The sequence below is a fragment of the Peromyscus maniculatus genome, chromosome 6 (assembly GCF_049852395.1).
Source record: "Peromyscus maniculatus bairdii isolate BWxNUB_F1_BW_parent chromosome 6, HU_Pman_BW_mat_3.1, whole genome shotgun sequence".
Taxonomy (NCBI): domain Eukaryota; kingdom Metazoa; phylum Chordata; class Mammalia; order Rodentia; family Cricetidae; genus Peromyscus; species Peromyscus maniculatus.
The window spans coordinates 12648179-12669190 of NC_134857.1; the positions used below are offsets into that span (position 1 = coordinate 12648179).

General features: G+C 48.8%; 1 long non-coding RNA gene across 1 annotated transcript; it reads right to left on the bottom strand.

Annotated features, from left to right (window-relative positions):
• Positions 1-10098: 10098 nt before the first annotated feature.
• Positions 10099-12374, bottom strand: LOC121830405 (uncharacterized). The gene is made up of 2 exons (XR_006073612.2): positions 11749-12374; positions 10099-10240 (listed from the first exon to the last, which is right to left on the bottom strand). It is a non-coding gene; the product is annotated as an uncharacterized LOC121830405 (long non-coding RNA).
• Positions 12375-21012: the final 8638 nt, after the last annotated feature.

The window sequence follows — 21012 nt, forward strand, 5'->3', positions numbered from 1 at the left end:
TGCTTTTTAACAAATGTAGCTAAGCCCCTAGATTGCATGGTTTCTTTCATACATAGAACCTGGATTTTATTTTTTAAAAATGGGGGAACTGGAGAGATGGTTCAGCGGGTAAGAGCACTTGATGCTCTTTCAGAGGCCCAGAGTTCAGTTTCCAGCACCTACGTTAGGTGGTTCACCATTGAAGGGTTCACAACACGCCCCCTGCCCCCCCACGGTCGCATATAACAGGCGGACACTTCCGCCTAGCCAATTCCGGTCAGGCCGGACACCTCCGCCTAGCAAGTTCTGGCCAAGGCATCTCGCGTGACCAGAATCTGTGATGTTACATGGCTACGTAAGCGCTCAACGTGACCATGTGATCTACGCACACAAGTGGAGTAGTGACGTGACCTGGCCACGCCCCCAGCCGGTTTTTTAAGCGGAGTGCCATATTCCCGGTTCTCTCTCTCTCTCCTCTTCCTCTTCTCCACGCACGAGTCTCTCCCACAGGCCTGCACACTCTCTATCCCTTTATCTCTAATAAACTCTATAAGCGGATTCTGTCATGTTTTGTGACACTTCCTTGTAGGGTAAGAACACAATGTAGCTAAATAACTAACAACCATTGCTGGTAACTCTACCTTGTGAGCAATCAATGTCTCTTCTGGAGTCTGTGGGCATCTGCCCACAGAGACACAGACACAGACATTTAAAAAAAAAAAAAAAAAAAAAACAACCAAAAAACAAAAACAAAACTCTAGAAAATGAATGACGTGAAAGGAGGAAAAGACAGGGACAGGCAGGAGCAGGGCCAGAGAGGTGACATAGGGTGACCAGGATCCAAGGACATGTATGAAGTAACTGTTTGAGTGTCCAGGCTTGGCGGCTCAGGCCTACAATTCTAGCACTCCAGAGGCTGAGGCAGGAGGATTAGCTGGAATTCCAGGTCAGCCTAGGCTACAGTGTAAAACTTTGTCTCAAATATAAATAAATAAATAAATAAATAAATAAATAAATAAATAAATAAATAAATAAATAAATAAATAAGGCATGGTGTGTAAGGATTCTGTCCTTAATTATGTCATCAGCCTGGGATGGAGTCCCAGGCTAAAAAGCGGGTAGGCCCTCTGTGCATCCCTCCTTTTCCTTTCTGTTCCTGCCTTCCGTCTGTCCTCTCTCTCCCTCTCTCTCCTTCTCTCCCTCTCTACCCCCATCCCAATAAAGCTCTAAAAAGGTAACCAAGGCTATGATTCTTGTGATCAGCACTCTCCTCGACCAGCATGGCCGCTGCAGGTGGCGGCCAGCCACGAGCAGCACCGTTTTAACCAACATTGGTGCCATTCGGACTCGGATACACCACTGAGCACCAAGGACCTGCTATGACCACTGCCACCTGCCGCCTCCTCCCCCATCCAACAAGACCGCGAGACCGTGAGGGCATGTGCATCCCTCGCCGCCTCTGCTGGACCCACACACAGCTACCACTACTGATACCGCCATGATTCTTCACAGTGAGTCTGCTGTTCTCGCGGCTGTAGTCTGAGCTATATTCTTTGCGACGGACACCCCAGGGGTTGTCCTCGGGCTGTACTGGCAACGGCAGGCACATTTTGCTCCTGATGAGGAAGTAAATGCTGTCTAGGGTTCAACTGTGGACCAACTACAGTACAGTAGCAGCCCTCACGATCCCTTGTTGAAGAGGACTCGTGACTTGAGCTGATTCTTAGATTTCTCTCCACTTTCAGGGACGTCCGAGAGTGTAGTCTGATCCTGGTTTGTTATTTTAATTTTTTATTTTTCTCTCAACTACAGCCATGAGACAAAGGGGCAGATAAAATATATTTGCCACCTACATTGGAGGATAGGGGCGGGCACAGTAAACCTGGCTGCATACCAGCATCGTGGGAACTTCTGCCAGCGAGTGGGCAAATGAGTTACTTTATCTCCAAGCTTTCTGCTGAAGCTCTGAACCCTTCTCCTTCCCCACTTCTGCGTCTGCCACGTGCAACCTTTTCTGTCTGACTTCTGCCGGCAGTGGGCTGTAGCTATAGAATTTCTCTCCAGCTCCCGCCACCAAGTCCCACCAGTCCCAGAGCCCACTTATAAAATAAAGACACAGACTCTTACATTATTTAAACTGCTTGGCCATTAGCTCAGGCCTATCATCGTCTAGCTCTCACTCTTATATTTAGCCCTTTTCTATTAATCTTTACTTTGCCACGTAGCTCATGGCTTACTGGTACCTTACATCTTCCTTGTCCTGGCGGCAGCTCCAGGCAGTCTCTCCTCTCCTTCCTCCTACCTCAATTTTCCTCTGTTAGTCCTGCCTATTGGCCAATCAGATTTATTTACATATAGCGATATCCACAGCAGTGGGCAGGCTCTACGACTCACCCTAACTTACCTTAATTCTACCCACTCATTCTCACAGTGCCTTGAGAGACACAGATGGGTCTGGAAGCTGCTAAGATACAAAGAAGTTTACAGTAGTCAGGATGGTTCTTAAGCCAAAAAAATCAGCTTATAGCCTCAGACAAGTCTTCCAAAAGGATTGGTTTATAGTCTGCCTACTGGCAGATCTTCCAAAAGCTGTCCTTAAGCCATCAATCATCAGGAAAAAAAAAAATTCAGGACACAGAGTAAAATCCGTCTCTTGTTCCCCAGATCTCCCCAACTAAAACTTAAGCATCTGGAGAGCAAGGCTCCTGACCCCACAGGCAAAAGAGTCATCTGTGGCATTTAAGGTGTGCCAGGGAAGAGATAAAAGCCCGAAAACAAAATTGCCAAGTGCTGGCACTCGCTGATTCCCAAAAGCTGTTGGGTCCCTGTTTTAAGTGAGGAAAAGGCCATGGGCTAGCGAATGCCCTGCCAGGCCATCAACAGCCTTGTTAAAAGTGCCACCTAGAAAGACAGTCAGCTGACTGCCCCCAGGCGCCAAGATGCATGGGCACATCAAGCTAAGACCTCCAACAGACCTAGGCTTGGCTACTGACATGGCAGGGAACCCAGAACACAGCAGGGAAGCGATCCGTTTCTTTCCTTCTGAACACCAGAGCCACTGACTCAGTCCTGGGAGTTTTGGGATGCCACCTCTCCTTTATTGTCCGGTACAGAGGACAGCCTTACCCACCTCACCAGATTTAATTTTCAGAGTTACTTAATAAAAAAAAGATTTCCACCTAAAATAAGAGCTCATTGCTTCACTCCAGATCCACTGCCTGTGTTTCTCATGTGCATACAGACAGGGCCCCGATCTTTGCCTTGTCCCTAATTCCAAAATATAAAAAACAAATTCTCATGCACCACAAGCTTTTCTCTTCTCAGTTCCCTGTTCTAACTCACTGTTCAGCTAATGGTACAGGACCACCACAGAACCGGAGTCCAGAGATCATCAAGTAAGAAACTGTAACAGCTAAAGGTATTTACACCCCCAGACCTAAAAGCATCTGGGCACTATAAAAAGACTTTAATATAAACATCTATTACTGTCAGATGCTTTTAACAATTGATCACCTGTCTCCTGGATGCCAAACTAATAAAGGAAACAGGTGCTTTAAAATAATCTGTCTTTGATAAAATTTAACATGTTTCAAAATCCATAGGCACAGGCTGGATCTACCTCAGATAAATGTCAACATAAAATAATAATGATTCTTTTATCTCTCTAAGTTTTTTTCTGTGTCACCAGCATCTTGTCAAACAGAAAGTTCCCAGCCACAGCCAAGAGGGATACATGTCTCCAGAGCAAACAGATAACAGACAGCATCCCACAATGCCTGTCTACCTCGGATGACTCCCCCAAGAGCCAACTGATGTCCAGTTGTCAGCTGGAAGCAGTTTTTGAGAGGAACAATGCCCCTATTCCCATCTACCTGCTTTTTATAATAAGCGAAAGTCTGGGATTTACATCATCAGCCTGCGATGGCGTCCCAGCCTAAAAAGCGGGTGGGCCCCCTGTGCATCCCTCTCTTTCCTTTCTGCTCCTTCCATCCTGTTCTCTCTCTCTCTCTCTCTCTCTCTCTCTCTCTCTCTCTCTCTCTCTCTCTCTCTCTCTCTCTCTCTCCCTCCCTCCCTCCCTCCCTCCTTCCCTCCTTCCCTCTCTCTCTCCCCCATCTCTCCCAATAAAGCTCTAAAAAAGGTAACCATGGCCTCCAATTCTTCTGATCAGTACTCTCCTCCATTGGCAGCCACCACCAGTGAGTTGTTTAACCAACTTGGTGGGCATGCCTTTAATCCCAGTACTCAGGAGGCAGAGGCAGGTGAATCTCTGAGTTCGAGGCCAGTTTGGTCTACATAGTGAGGTTCTAGGACAGCCAAGGCTACATAATAGAGAGACTCTATCAGAAAAAAAAAGTCAACAAAACAAGCAGACAAAAAAAAAAAAGAGAGAAATATAAATATAAATAAAGTAAAACCTATCATTTTGGACCGTTGTATATTTGGAAAGTTCTTCAAGCTAATGTAGCAATACTTTAAGATATTTTTCTGAATGTTTTGTCTTAAAAATCTCAATTGTGGGATTTTTTTATACTAAGGTAGTAGTTACCAGTTCATAAAATAATTAAGATTATGCCAATGTTGATGGCACAAACCTGTAATCCCAGCACTTGAGAGTTGCAGGCAGAGCAGTCAGAAGGATTAGGATTGGCCACATGGTGACTTGAAGACCACCGTGGGCATAATGAGACGCTGCCTCAATAAAATGAGAGAGAGAGAGAGAGAGAGAGAGAGAGAGAGAGAGAGAGAGAGAGAGAGAGAGAGAGAAGGAAAGGCAGGAAGACGGGGAATGAGGAGAGGGAGGGGAAGGAAGAAGGAAAAAGAAAATTATAGTATAAAAGTAGAAGTCACATAAAAATTTTATAATTATGTTTATGTAAATTATAGTACAACTAAATAATAAAATACTGTGAAATTAATTAAAATGTTTTTAACTGATAAAATGTGAAAAAATAATTAAAATTTGAGCTTGACCCAGGAATGGTGGCTTAAGCCTGCAATTCCAACATGAGAAGTTCAAGATCATTCTTGGCTACATACAGTTTTGAGAACCATGTGGGCTGCTTGAGATTCTGACTCAAGCAACAGTAACTCCAACATGAATGTAAAAATCAAAACCCTTTTTATGCCTAGGGCTGAGCATTGGTTGGCAAAAATGCAGAAAGCCACGTTTCAGTCTACTGAGTTCAATGGAGGAAAAGCAACCTTGAAAGGAAAACCGTCTAGAAGATAGTCACAGTTGAGGCCCATGTACTAGTCCCACCCTACAGACTTGCAGAGGAGACAAGGAATGAGACAGGAAAGTGCTTTTGGGTCAGAGTTCTGGCAAATGTGCCATGGAGAATAAGTGATGAAGGTCTAGGTGTAGTTGAAGACCATCTCACAAGCAAGGATGGCCTTGTGAGATGTGAGAGGACTAAGAGGTGCTGGTGTGTGGTTTGATTTCATGCTTGTATTTTATCCCAATTTTCAATTCCTACTTTGCATTCAAACAGAAGGATTCATTAACATTTTTTGTGTTTTATCTGTTTTCATCTGTGTCCACCCAAGTGTGTGTGCAGGCATGAAAACTTTTCATGAACTCAGATAAAAAGAGAGTGCCAGGCATCCTTTATCACTCTGCCTATTCCTTTGGGGTAGCATCTCACCCTGAACCTGGAGCTCAGGTTTTTCCGAGCTTTGTTGGAAGCTGGCAATTGCCCTAACCCTCCTGCCTCTGCTCCCCTTTGAGCTGGAGTTACAAGGTGTTTGCAGAATGACCGGCTTGTTAAATGGATGCTGGGATCCAAACACTGGTCCTTACAATTGCAGAATGGAAGATGGTTACTGTGCTGCCCCCCCACCACCACCACACACACACACTTTATGTATCCCAGGCTGGCCTCAGTCTCACTCTGTAGCTGAAGGTTACCTTGAGCTCCTGATTCTTCTGCTTATAACTTCCAAGTGCTGAAATTGCATCGTGACTAGCTCACATTTGTTCTTTCAATGCAAAGCCAGCACTCAGCCTCCTCTGTCCTACAGACCACAGGGATCTAATTTCAGAAATATTTGCAGGGCTGAGAGATGCCTCAGCAGTTCAGAGTGCTTGCTGTTCTTCCAGAGGACCGCAGTTTGGTTCTCAGCATCCACATCTATCTGCTCACCACCACCTGTAACTCTAGCTCCAGGGCATCCAGTGCCTGTCTTCTGGCCTGGGCAGGTACCACACACACACACACACACACACACACACACACACACACACACACACACACACTTGCATATAGACATGCATGAAAACAAAACCCACATCGGTCTTTACCAGGGATGTCTGGCATGGGCGCTAATGTATCCTAGCAACACCAGCACTGGGGATTTTGAAGCAAGAGCGAGAAATTCACAGCATCTGGGCCACACACTGAGTGAACCCTGTTCAAAAAAAGGTAGGTAACTTTCCAATGTTATACCGCTGAAGAGAGCGGCCCTCCCCTCCCCTCCCCTTCTCTCTCCTCTCCTCTCCTCCCCTCCCTCCCTTCCCCACTCCTCCCCTCCTCCCCTCCCCCCTCCTCCCCTCCCCTCCCCTCTCCTCCCCTCCCTTCTCCTCCCCTCTCCTCCCCTCCCTTCCCCTCCCCTCCCCTCCCCTCCCCTCCCCTCCCTTCCCCTCCCCTCCCCTCCCCTCCCTTCCCCTCCCTTCCCCTCCCCTCCCCTCCTCTCCTCCCCTCCCCTCCCCTTCTCTCTCCTCTCCTCTCCTCCCCTCCCTCCCTTCCCCACTCCTCCCCTCCTCCCCTCCCCTCCCCTCCCTTCTCCTCCCCTCCCCTCTCCTCCCCTCCCCCTCTCCTCCCCTCCCCTCTCCTCCTCTCCCCTCCCCTCTCCTCCCCTCCCCTCCCTTCTCCTCCCCTCTCCTCTCCTCCCCTCCCCTCCCTTACCCTCCCCTCTCCTCTCCTCCCCTCTCCTCCCCTCCCCTCCCCTTTCTTCTCCTCTCCTTTCCTCCCCTCCCCTCCCCTCCCCTCCCCTCTCCTCTCCTCCCCTCTCCTCTCCTCTCCTCCCCTCCCCTCTCCTCTCTTCTCCTCCCCTCCCTTCTCCTCCCCTCCCCTCCCCTCTCCTCTCCTCCCCTCCCCTCTCTTCTCCTCCCCTCTCCTCCCCTCCCCTCCCCTCCCCTCCCCTCCCTTCCCCTCCCCTCTTCTCCTCCCCACAGCATCTCTATCATCCTGACTGTCTTAGTACTCACTCTATAGACCAGGAAGTTGTGACCCTCCTGCCTCCTCAGGCATAAGCCCCTATACCTAACTCTTTCCTTTTTCCTGTGCTCATATCCCCTTAGTTTGGAAGCTTGGAGGAGGAGTCAAGCACCCAGGGAACAGTCTTGGGTGAAGTACCATTGAACAACTTAGGTGGGAATTTTAAATACTGTGTTCATTAAATTTGCAGGTAGAAACTGCATGAAAACGCCCGATTAAATATTTATAATGGTTTCAATAAAGCAGAAAATTAGGTAAAAACGTCCAAGAAGTTAAACTATAATAAGTGTAGAGTTTGATAAATCTATTCCACATTCCTTAATGGGAAATTTGACTTACCAAGATCCAATGTAGGCTTGGCTGTAGCTCAGTTGGTAGAGGGCTTCGCTAGCATGATGAAGCCCTTGGTTCACCTAACAACCCAGAAACACTCCTGGCAAGCACTCCTGGTGATCCATGCCCACAGCTCCAGAACTCAGGAGGTTGAAAGCAGAGGATCGAGTCAGGCACACAGGGACTTCAAGGCTAGCCTGAGCTACGAGGCCCTGTCTCTTTTTGTTTGTTCCTTTGTTTGTTTTTGAGACAGGGTCTCACTGTGCAGCCCTGGCTGTACTGGAACTCACTATGTAGATGAGGCTGGCCTCGAACTCAGCCTCCCAAATGCTGGGATTAAAGGAATGCACTACTATGCCACCTGAGACCCTGTCTGGGGGGAAAAAAGTACTTGGATAATGCATAATTCTATCAAGTTTTTTCTTTCTTTGTGGACATATATTTTAAAATATTTTACTTATTTGGTGTGGGGCTGAGGCACAAATGTGCCATGGCCCCAGTGTGGACAGCTTTCAGGAGTCGGTTCTCTCCTCCACCACATGGATCCCAGAGACCCAGTTGAGGTGCCCAGTCTTGGCAGCAGGCACCTTCAATGACCAAGCATCTCAGCCCCTGTAGTAGCACCTGTGATAACATGGTTGGTTCTCATCACTAAGTCTATGATTTGTAGATTTCATTTCTTACCTGACATCAAGCAGTCCCCGGGGCTGAACTCCATTAAATCCTTGGTTGGGTGTGGAGAGTGTAACAGGCAGAGTCTCGGCCACACGGGCAGGAGGCTCTGGACTCAGTCGTTAGCACTAGAAACACACAAAGTCCATCCATGGTTTCATATTGGCCCCAAATGCATGTCATTGGATTTTGGAATTGCTTTTTTCTGAATTAAGGAAGTGGGAGAATTCTATGTGGCCTGAAGTGGATGTCTTCTGGGGGTTGCAGCTTGGGATAGCATGTGTGTAGCCTTGCCTCTGTAGCGCAGAACATGTTTCTTTTCAATATTTATAAAATTCACTATGAGGGAAGGGAATAATAAAACAATGAGGCAACAGGATAGGAATGTTGGCGTTTGTTTCACTGTTAGTAGATGAAATTTTGTCTCAAGTTTGGAATAAAATTGGAAAATCGTTGTCAAACCATACTGTAACTAACTTTTAATAGTGACTAAGACTCACAGTCACCGCCCGGAATTATGTAAATGAACCTGCTGGTGGATAGAAAGGGATGGAGGAGATTAATTGGTGACATTTAAAACGCCCACACACCAGGATTTGTACAGCTTTGATCAATTTAGCAGAAAGAACACCTGAGAGGAAATATTAGGTAATTTGTGGGTGTGTCATATGTGTAAATATAAGTCGATTTTCACAGGATTTTTATGTGTGTTGTATGTAGGTGCCCACAGATATGTGCCTAGATGTGTGCGTGTGTAGAAGCCAGAGGTCAGTGTCAGGAGCCCTCTCGATAGCTTCCCATCTGGTTTTTGAGACAGGGTCTCTTACAGGTTCTGTTACCCTGGCTGACCAGAGAGCCCCAGGGGTCACATCCTGCTTCTGCTCACCCAGTCCTGGGTTATAAACACAAGCCTCTGTGTCTGGCTTCCATGTGGGTGCCAGGGATCCCAATGAGGGGTCTCAGTTAGGGTTCCTATTGCTATGAAGAGACACCATGAGCATGGCAACTCTTATAAAAGAAGAACATTTAATTAGGGTGACTTACATCCAGAAGTTTGGTCCATTGTCATCATGGTGTGACAAGGTGGCACACAGGCAGACATGGTGCTGGAGAAGGAGCCTAGTGTCCTATGTCTTGACTTGTAGGCAACAGAAAATGGCTTCAGACACTGGCTGTAACGTTAGCATACATGAGACCTCAAAGCCTGTCTCCACAGTGACACACTTCCTCCAACAAGGCCACACCCACTCTTACAAAGCCACACCTCCTAATAGTATCACTCCCTTGGGGGACCATTTTCTTCCAAACTGCCGCACAAGGGTCACGCGCTTTAGTAGCATAGACTTTACCATCTCCCCATCCTGCTTCCACATTTCTTACCCCTGTGAGCACATCCACAGCCCTAGCTCTGCAGAAGTCACATTATCCAAGCAGGCACAGCCTACTCACTCTGTATTCTCTCTCATTAATCTTCCATTTATCTCCAAAATGACTTCTTTCAGAAATTCTCTCCCCGTTCTTACAGGAAATCGATAATTTGATGGATACATAAACATCTTTTCCTGGAGGCTGAAGAGAGCAGGGTCAGGAGCTGACCTCTGGCCACTCTGGCCACCTTTGATAGCCACGTCATGAAAGCAGTGGAGGAGGGTTGACGACATTCTCTGCGTCCCTCCTCTGCTCATGTGTGTGTCCCCGGGCTGTGGGGATGGGGGAAGGACTCGACAAGGACGGCATGGAGACAAAGCCTACTCCATTTCTAAACGTCCTGACTGATCCCCACAAAGTACCCCAGCACACCGTTCTATCGTCAAATGACAGAAGTGAATAGAATGTTCAGAAAAGAAGGGCCGCGTCTGTGGCCAGAGAAAGCCAGGAGAAGAGTTTGTTAAAGAGCCAGATTTTAAGTATTTATTTCCATCAACCCTTAGGCCAGCACTGTAAAAATGAGAAGAAATCCTCTCAGAACAGACTGAAGGGTCTGTGCTGTGGTCCCAGCAGCTAGCTCTTCACGGCTTCCTTCCATTGTCCTCCAAGCTCTGTAATAAAATTAAGATTTCAGTCTTTCCACGATTCTCCCTCCCTCCCTCCCCCTCCCTCCCTCCGTCCCTCCGTCCCTCCGTCCCTCCGTCCCTCCGTCCCTCCGTCCCTCCCTCCCTCCGTCCCTCCCTCCCTCCCTCCCTCTCTCGTCCCACCCAAACATCTTTGAGACATTATCTCATCTATTCCAGGCTGGCCTGTGGCTCAGCTCCCCGTTCTTGAGGGTGACCTTCGCACCGTGCTGCCCCCACTTCCAGAGTGCTGAGGTCACAGGTATGTGCCACCAGGCCAGTTTTATGAAGTGACGAGTCAACCTGGGGCTTTGTGCTAGCAATCGCCCTATTGACTGAGCTACATTCTCAGGCCCCTTCCTACCGCCCCCTTTCTGTCTGTCTGTGCACGTATGTGTGTGCGTGTGTGCACACGTGTGTGGAGGCCAGGGGTTGACATTAGGTACCTTTCTGAGTCGCTCTCCAGCTCTTGCACTAAACCTGAGGCTCACTGACTCAGTTATACCGGCTGGCAGCCGGCCGGAAGGATTCTCCTGCCCGTGCCTCCCCGGCGCTGGTATCACATTCCTGTGATACCAGCAGGCTTTTTTTTTTAGATACAGATGCTGGGATTGGAACTCAGGTAGGTCTTCCTGCTTAGCACAAGGACCTGCATAAAGCTTCAAGATCCAATGGCACTGACAAAACTAAACAATAAAATAAAAGCCAAACTCTAGGAGTGCTATGAGCATGTTGCCCGATTGCTGCTACTGTAAATAGTTACCGGTAAAGAACAAAAATAAAGAAAGAAAACAGTGTGGACAGCAGCAATAAGCTGTGTGCTGTCTTGTTACGTACAGCCACTTGTAGGCCCTGGATCTCCGCGCCGTGCCAAACCTACCTGAGTTTATCTAACTCCACAGAACCAAGCAGCGACCCGAGGGCTTGGGCAGACACACTGACTTTTTTTTTTTTTTTTTTTTTTTTTTTTTTTTTTTTTTGGTTTTTCTCGAGACAGGGTTTCTCTGTGTAGTTTTGGTGCCTGTCTTGGATCTCGCTCTGTAGACCAGGCTGGCCTCGAACTCACAGAGATCCGCCTGGCTCTGCCTCCTGAGTGCTGGGATTAAAGGTGTGCGCCACCACCGCCTGGCAGAAACATGGACTTTTGAGTCTTAAAAAAACGTGTTGTTATTCGATTGTCCGTTTGTTTACTTGCTACTCTGAGACACTGTAGCTGAGGGTTCACAGCCATTCCCCTGCCTCATCTGGTTTGAAGAACCACGACTACTGGTTCTTTAAAACTTAAGGGTGAACTGAGAATTTGTTCTCTTCCTAAACACTCTGCGGTGGTTAATATCGCCAACTTGTCAGGATCCAGAACACCAGGGAGGCAAATATCTGAGTTTATCTGGGAGCTTCTACACTGAATTAGTTAAGGTCAGAGGATCCACCCTAAATGTGAGTAACACCATTCCATGGATTAGGGTCCCAAGATTTAGTTAGGAGGTGAAAGTCACCTGAGGGCCAGCATTCGTCACTGCGTCCTGGCTGTTGACGACGACAGGATGACAGGGAATGTCCCCTCATATCACCACGTGTTCCCTGCCATGATGGTCTGGAGTCCCTTACACCATCAGCCAAGCAAAGGCGTCTTTGCTCACACTGCATCCGGCAGGTGTCAGGTCCGGCAGTGAGAAAAGCCGCTGACGAGTTGTCTGAGCCCTGGTGCATCCATCCCCGCATGGAGTGAAAGCAGTTCTGCCTTTCATTACCAGAGGGAAGGGTCCTGGAACACTGTCCTCTCTCCCACTCAAGTATGTGTGGGAGTATAAACCCCAAAGAGCAGGGTCTTTTTTTTTTTTTTTCATATTTTGTTTTTCCATAAACAAGCTTTATCTGTGGCCTTGCGGCAGACGGTCAGTTCCAGGAAACACACAGCTGACACTGTCATTCCCCTTGAACTGTGCATAATATAAAAACAGGGTTTAAGTAAATATTTGAATTAGGACAATTACAAAAGTCTAACTGTGGAGTAGCCTTTCCTAGCATGTATGGATCGTTCCTTCCAGGGCTGCTCTTCAGTGGATTAGCATGTCACATCTCCTCCATTCAGAGGAGGCTGAACTCGACACTGGGTGTGCGGGCAGAGGATGACTGAAAGAGTGTAATTGGGAGGTTAGGCTCCTGCCACCTAGCAAAGAAAACCGTGTCTATAAACAGCAGAAGAGCAGCACCTAGTGCTAACCGCGAACACAGCAGAGGCGTGGTGACAGGAGGCCCTTTGAAGGCGAGGCTGGCGGCCAGGGGATGCCTTTTCGTGGGAGTTTAACTACGGATTCACTCCCTGGACGGACAGGCTCAGCGTGGCTAGTTGTTAATGTCCCCCTGGCTCTGTCTGTGACTCTTCAGGTGGCTTATTCCTCCCCGCTTCCCATTGTTGGTGACACACGTTCTTTGTAGTGAACTTGCCTGTTAGACAAGGTGGCCTTGCTTGGCCACTGCTTTGTCAGTGTGCTTTGGACAGACAGGGAGGAAGAGATGGAGGCCCTTGTCATTTAGAAGCTTCACAGATGCTCCTGTTTCCTGTTGTGAGCCTTCCTATACAACGCTCATGCAATAGCTGTCACCAGAGGTGACGTTTGCCGTGAGACCCAACTCTTTACACACGAAGGGTGTATTCAGACGGTCAGCTTTTGTGTCTCAGAAGAGATCACGATACCATTTGTTTGGAGATGGGAGAAGGAGTTTACATAGTCAGTTCCCCTCCCTCCTTCCCGCTCTCCCTCCTTTCCTCTCTTCCTCCCTCCCCCTTCTTCCTTCCTTCCTTCCTTCCTTCCTTCCTTCCTTCCTTCCTTCCTTCCTTCCTTCCTTCCTCCCTCCCTCCCTCCCTCCCTCCCTCCCTCCCTCCTTCCCTTCCTTCCTTCCTCTCTTTCTTTCTTGTCAGGATTGTAGGCATCCCAGGCTTGCTTTGAACTCACTATGGAGCTGATGAGGACCCTGTACTCCTAATCCCTGTGCTTCTACCCCCAGATGCTTGGATTACTCGTGTGTACCACCACACCAGGTTTGTGCAATGGAGGGGTGGAACCCAAGGCTCATACTTGCTAGGTGAACAGCCTACCAACTGACGTCCACAGCCCCATGTGATTATCATGAGCAAGACCTGATTCACAGATCAGCACCGCTGATGGATTAAAGAAGTACACCTAAGAGCCCCCTCTCTCTCTCTGTCTCTCTGTCTCTCTGTCTCTCTCTCTCTCTCTCTCTCTCTCTCTCTCTCTCTCTCTCTCTCTCTCTCTCTCTCTCGGGGTGAAAGTTCTTGTACTCTTGGGAGGCTAGTCTGACCTTGAGTCTTCTGTTCAACACCAAGTCATGTGATTACAAGCCTGTGTCTCACAGCGAGGCCAAGGCAATCCCAGCCCGGTCACCACCGTGCTCTTCCTCCCGTGCCTGTATCTGATGCCTGTGCTGCACGTACAGCGCAGTCCTCCACGTACAGTGGAGTCCTTCCTCTCCCTGAAGACAACCCCTGTGCTTCTCTGTGGGCTTCGGGGAGAAGAGGCTGGAGGGCTTGAAGGGACCCAGTACCCCGTGTTTCTCAGGGGAGACCTGTGGAGCTGGCTTCTATGGCAGATGCCTTAGATGTACCAGTGCTTGTAAGGAGCAGTGGTCTCATTCATTCATTCATTCATTCATTCATTCATTCATTCATTCATTAGTTTATCAGTCCAACAAGCCGCCCTGATCCTGTACTCCAGGCTGGACATGGTTTTCGGATCTGGTCTGCGGTAACTAAAATAAAGGCCTTGCCTTCACAGAGCTTCCCTCTAGTGGGGGAAGACACACAATCAACACAGAACCCAAGAACTTTAAGGCTAAAATCAGGTGAGATAAAACTGTGTCGTAGTATGAAATGTGTCCCACAGGCTCATATGTCCAAATGCTTGGTCCCCAGCTGAGTCTCAGAACCTTTAGGAAATGGAGCCTCATGGGAGGAAGGGAGTCACTGGGGGCGGGCCTGGAGATTTTACAGCCTGGTCCCTCTCTCTGATCCCCTTCTGCTTCCTGCCTGTGGGTGCAGGGTGACCAGCTGCCTCCACGGTTGCTATCATGCCTTCCTCAGCACAGTGGACTGTGTCACCTTGAACTGTGACCCCAACAAGCCCACCCTCCCTCACGCTTGCTTTCTGTCAGTTATTCGGTCACAACAGGAAAAAACACTAGAGCCCCATGAACAGTGGGTAGAGCTGGGTGAAAGCTTTGAGCAGAGATGCTGGTGTGAGATGCTGGAACAACTGTTTATACACCTGTACCTCACCTGGCCTCCCCACCTGTGTGAAAACAGGAAAGTGGAGCTTCTGGTATTTTTAACACTATTTGAAAAGCACAGAAAGAGGACTTTGTTTCCAGATTGATCGCAAACTTCTAGAGGTCCAATAAGACATTTACATGGTCCCTTCTGGGGCTCAGAGAACACTGCAGGAAGCTGGAAGGCAGGGAGAATGTCCGCAAAAATCTCCACTTCTGAGCAAGACACAGCCGTGGCAACCCCGAGCTCTCAGCAGCTGCCCGTGCCCGCACTCAGTGGTCAGGTGCAGATGGAGGAGGGCTCGGGTCCTACCCCCCACTGCCGAACTGTTCTAATAGAATCAGGGAGCAATCACCACCTTCATCCATCGAGGACCCCATCAGACCCACTGACACTTCCAATCCAACAGCCACAAAGATGCTTAACTAAATAGGTTACAAAACCCAAAGTCGTGAGCCTGGGAAGGGACGGGAAGGGCTGTGATGGTGTGGGGTGGGGGATAGGGAGAGGACAGAAATAAGAGAGGGCGTGGCGGAGGTAGTAATTAGAATATACTGTGTACATGTATGAAATTGTCAAATAACAAAATTAACCAGTACAAAATTATCATAATTTTTCCTAGAGGTTTGTTCTACCCAATCTGTGCCAGCCACTTGCCTTTAAGCTCTTCTCAAGAAGCTGGGGAAAGCACCTCCCCCCAACATGGCAGCTCACAGCCATCTGTGACTCTGGTCCTTCCTGGATCTGATGCCCTCCTCTGGCCTCTGTGGGAACTGCACACACGGGTGCACAGGTGGACGTGCAAGTGAAACCTTCAATACACATAAAAGAAAAATAAAAGAAAAATTTTTAAAGAAGATGGAAAAGAGTAGTGATTCTATGTCTGCTCATATGTGTTGATTTCTTTACAGCACAGACAACCGTTAGCCCATGGCTGAGGCTAGCAATGCTAAAGCTACTATGTGTTTAGAGGCAGCTGCTGGCTGCCGTGGCTGCCACTGTTCCCCCAGGGTCAACGGGAAGCTTCTTCCTAGGAATGCTGGGTGAAATGTCTCACACAAGGAGAAACTGGTCCAATCCCAGTGCACTCAGGTCTTGCTGCCTTTGGCTTGCATATAGAGGAGCTCAGTGACTTGGTCTCCACTTTCCAGACCACAGTGCGAGGAATGAAGGCTTCTTAGGGGCAGGCAGTGGGTGGCACAGGTGTCTCTGCTCCCGGGGACCTAAGCCGCAAAAACTCAGAGCATCTCAGAAACTGTCAAATCCTAGCTCCACATTTTACTGAGGATACCAAGATTAGGAAGGGTTAGAACTTACGGGAGGTCATTCTTCTGTTCTCGTTCCACCAGGAGGTTTTGGTTTGTATTCTGGAAACTTCCATACAGCAGACATTCAAGCCCATGTTCATATGTAGGGCAGGAACCAAGGACTGAAGTACTGAGAAGCTTGGTCTTCGGCTATACTCCAGGTGAAAGTTAAAAGTTATTCACATACGTGCGTGCACACACATACACACACACAGGCAAACACACCTACACACACACACACATACATACAGGTAAGCACACCTACATACACACACACACAGGCAAACACATCTACACACGCGCGCGTGCACACACATGCACACACACACACGCAAACACACCTGCACACAAATGCAGACACACATACACACAGACAAACACATCTACACACATGCACACACACATACATACAGGCAAGCACACCTACACACACACACACACACACACACACACACACACACACACACACTTTGAGTGAGATAGTATGAGTTATTATCAGTGGGGGTACATGCCGTGATGTACATGCAGAGGTAAAAAGATGACTCTGGAACTGGCTCTCTCCTTTTACCTTTAGTTTTTTTTAGTTTTTCTCAGCGAGCCATGTACCTGGCCGTGAATATCTGTGTGTGGAAACAGACTTTGGTGGGAGTGGCATGGAGAAACAGTAAGGAGTCTCTTCGCTCAGTTCCTTTTAGAATGTGGGAGTAAACTCATTATCTGATGTTCTGGTTTCCCTCGTGTGTCAGCATTTCCTCCCGTGTGTGCTTAGACACGCGAGCCCGAGCCGTTCTACACGCCTGGGAAAATGTTCACACGTACACACAACAGGGTGGGGCGCGGGAGGGGCAGGGAGAGACAGAGAAACAGCTACACACTAACCTAGTGGACAATAACAAAAGCTTCCACCTCCAGAGTCAAGAAAGCAGAACTCAGAACTCCCTGACACCAAATGCCTCAGGTGCCCGCAATGAGTCGCTGCCACCGGCTCACAGGGGAATCTGGGTCTTTCTCAGTTTTTGTTTTAAACATGTCAAAACAAGGAGTGAAATGATGGGCTAAGCCTCAGGTGGTGGTACATAGGGGTAATCCTAGAACTTGGGTGGCAAGTTCAAGGCTAGCCTGGTCTACGTGTCTAGTTCCAGGCCAGTCAGGACTATATGGTGAAATACATATACATACATATATACACGCATACAAACACACACATACATAAGCATGTGCTTGCATACACACGTGAATCACAGCTTCCTCCCTTAAAGCAATCTTTAAAACAAACAAAATCTGGGAGTTTTCAGGGCTCCTGGAGCGTCTTCCTCCTTGGATTTGCTCACTTTGGTCCTTTTCTGTTTCTTTCCCTTTCCCCCACTGTTTAAGCCTTTCGTGACCTGCACACAGCAGTTTGCAGCTTCCGCGGTTCCTGTGTCCCCAGAGCCGCTCTTTCCAGATGCGGACTTGGAGTCTTCCTCGTGGTCCACTTTGACTCACTCCTGCCCTCTCCATCTTCCCACACCTCTCTCCTCAGACACCGTCCTGTCTCTCCCTCCCCGCTGCCTGAGTTCCCGACCCCTCCTCCGTCACAGCACCGCTCCTTTGGTGATTTCTCCATTTCCATGGCAGATGGGAGTGCCCTTTGCAGAGGACAGTGCCCAGGGTGGCCTGCAGGAGGCTGCTGGCTGGGACAAGGCACAAGTCACAGCTGCTCCAGGCCCTGAAGAGACCGGGCTGACACAGACGACAAGCTGTCCAAGCTTGCTGGCGACAGTCAAGTTGTCTTGCCCTGAAAAAACAGTCCAGATGATTTCAGAACACTTGAGGGGACATATATTGGAAGCAGACATAGTTGGAATTAGGTTAAGCACAGGTCGGTGCAGCAATCTCTAAGTAGGTCCAAATATCCTACAGACTGGAGGGTTTAAAACTGAAATTTGCCAGTTTCCAGTTAGGGTTAAGAACATTGAACTTTGCCCTCTGTTAGACCCGGTTCTTATGAGGAAAGAGAGTTTACTCAGAGTTGAACCTGACCAACGAGGAAAAGCAGAAGAAACAGGCTGTGCACGAACACCGGAAAGGCTTTGAATGGTTGAGAAATGGGCTCTTTGGAAAGGACCTGAAGTCTATGAAAAGGTACTTCTCAGTGTGAGGTGTGCCCCCGCAGTGTGCCTCCACAGTGTCGCCCCCGCAGTGTCGCCTCCACAGTGTCGCCCCCGCAGTGTGCCCCCGCAGTGTGCCTCCGCAGTGTGCCTCCACAGTGTCGCCCCCGCAGTGTCGCCTCCACAGTGTCGCCTCCACAGTGTCGCCCCCGCAGTGTCGCCCCCGCAGTGTGCCCCCACAGTGTGCCCCCGCAGTGTGCCTCCACAGTGTCGCCCCCGCAGTGTGCCCCCGCAGTGTGCCTCCACAGTGTCGCCCCCGCAGTGTGCCTCCACAGTGTGCCTCCACAGTGTCGCCCCCGCAGTGTGCCCCCGCAGTGTGCCTCCACAGTGTCGCCCCCGCAGTGTCGCCCCCGCAGTGTGCCTCCACAGTGTCGCCCCCGCAGTGTGCCTCCACAGTGTGCCTCCACAGTGTCGCCCCCGCAGTGTGCCCCCGCAGTGTCGCCCCCGCAGTGTCGCCCCCGCAGTGTACCCCCGCAGTGTGCCTCCACAGTGTCGCCCCCGCAGTGTCGCCCCCGCAGTGTGCCTCCACAGTGTCGCCCCCGCAGTGTGCCTCCACAGTGTCGCCCCCGCAGTGTGCCCCCGCAGTGTCGCCCCCGCAGTGTCGCCTCCGCAGTGTCGCCCCCGCAGTGTCGCCTCCGCAGTGTGCCCCCGCAGTGTGCAGGCTCCGTGTTCGGCTAGAACGCAGGCTGCCGCTGGCTGCTGAAGGAGGCTCAGGAACCGCGAGTCCCTGCGCCATCAGCCCATCCACATCATCAAAGCTCACGGAACCGCGCATCCCTGCGCCATCAGCCCATCCACATCATCAAAGCTCACGGAGCCCTCACACTCAACTTTTAACTTGAAATTTTCAAACCTCCAGAACTGTCCCAACCTCCTTCTTATTCTTTTTCATGATTTTAATATTTAAATAATGCTGAAGAGTTCAGACATTTATAAAATGTCCCTAGTACCCGAATTTATCTAATTGTTTCCTTTTTGTAGATTCCATGGAGATATTCTTGCGCAAATGCAGTACAGGTGACCCTGTGCAGGCCAGTCTGTCGTATCAGGAGGCAGTGATATCGGTCTGTTCTGTTATGGGTCATAGTTTGACCACTTGTTACTATGGCAACTAACACACTCCACCGCCATTCTCTCCCTTTAATATCCTCTGATGAACCTGCTGCAGTCAGTTACTACGCTGCCGTTACCAGCGTTATTTTCTTTTAATTTTTGGTATTTGATTGATTGCAGGAAATTCTCTTATACTCTTCTCTTGTCTCTATCTTGCCTAGTGAATATCAGGATTACATACACACACATACAAACACTCACACACACACAACTCACTCACATACACTCACACACATACACATTCTCATGCACTCCTCACAGACTCTTCACACACTTACACACACTTACATCCCTCACACACTCACACTCCTCACACACACAGACATATACTCACACACACTCACATTCCTCATACAATAACACACAGACACACACACACACTCACACACATTCACATACACACACAATCCACACACACACACATACACACACACACAAAAAAAAAAAACCACTCACTCACATATTCACACACACACTCACACATGTAAGTTCTGGGGATTCCAGTCCTGGTCTGTACTCATCAGCTCTTCATCTACTGGGCTATCCTCATCACTGCCACCCACTTTCAAACAGGTCTCATGTCGCTGGTTTCTGACTTGCTGCTTGGTGAAGGGTGACCTTGAATTCCGGATCCTCTAACTCTGCCTCCCTTGGGATTATAGGCAATGCGCCCCCAAGCCAGCAAACTGGGGTCTTTCTGACACCAGAATGTGTGTGCTCTGTCGACTATATGGGTGACTACTCCTCAATACTAAAAATAACACATTTCTTTTTAATAGAAATGAATCTCTCCTGTAGCTTTGAACCCTTTTAAACTCTAAAACTCTAGCACCCGAGGGGCTGTTGTTATTCACAGGGACTACATGCGAAGGAATTATTTAAAAAGGTACAGGATGGTGGGATCAGAATCTCCCTCAGCATCTCTGCCGTCACCCAACCGTGGTGAGTCTAGGATCCCTTGCTCGATGGTGCGCAGTGTGCAGGAGGGAGCTGGATTCAAATGTCAGCTTTTTTGTTTGCTTGTTTTATTTTGTTTTGTTTGTGGGAGGGTTGAGGTAGAGATCCACTGTGTAGTCCAAGCTGATCTTGGAGTACTGATCCTCCGGCCTCAGCTGCCCAAGTCCTGGGATTACAGGCATTCCCACACCCAACACTGCTTTCGCCTGTTTTTCTTTTTTTTCTTTTTCTTTTTTCTCTTTCTTTTTCTTTTTCTTTTTCATTTTGTCTTTAGTGGCAAAGTGGGATTGAAGTGCTTGTGGAGCCTCCACCATTTTCTCTTGAGCCAAGGTCTTGGGCTTTCTTTGAATTGGAGAGAAGGGAAGGTTTTGACTCTGCCTCCTTCTAGAATTTACAGAATTCCTGTTCTAGAATTTTGGTGCCAAGAAGGAGAAGGCGCTGGTAACTGCTGGTGCCCAGGTACAGAGCTGTGGTTGATAGAGTGGAAGCTGGGAACAGGCACACATCCACCTCCGTTCTCACTGAAAGACGTCCCTGCTTTACCAAAGTTAACATGAGTCCAGCCTCTCTGGAAATCATGGGGCGGGGGATGTCCCTAGTTCCACCTTACTTCTTCTTGGTCATATTTAGTGGTAACAGCTTTTAACCACTAATGAAGTTACATTGACAAAGTCTGTGTTAATTCAGAATGTTATAGGCACTTAAAGTCTCCCCAAATTAAACGAAAACACTCTGTCTTTGTTTGCCATCTTTTGTACTGTGTCCTATTTAACAGGGGGATTTCAACAGACTGTTTTCCAAACGTGCAAACAGCAGAGTGGGCTGACCCGGAATGTGCTAGCTCACCACAGAGCTGTAATCTTGAGATAAGAAGTGAAGGGAAAAGTCAAAACAGCTCAACCAAATACAAATGCAGACAAATCTGTCTTTCCCCCAGACCCTTTC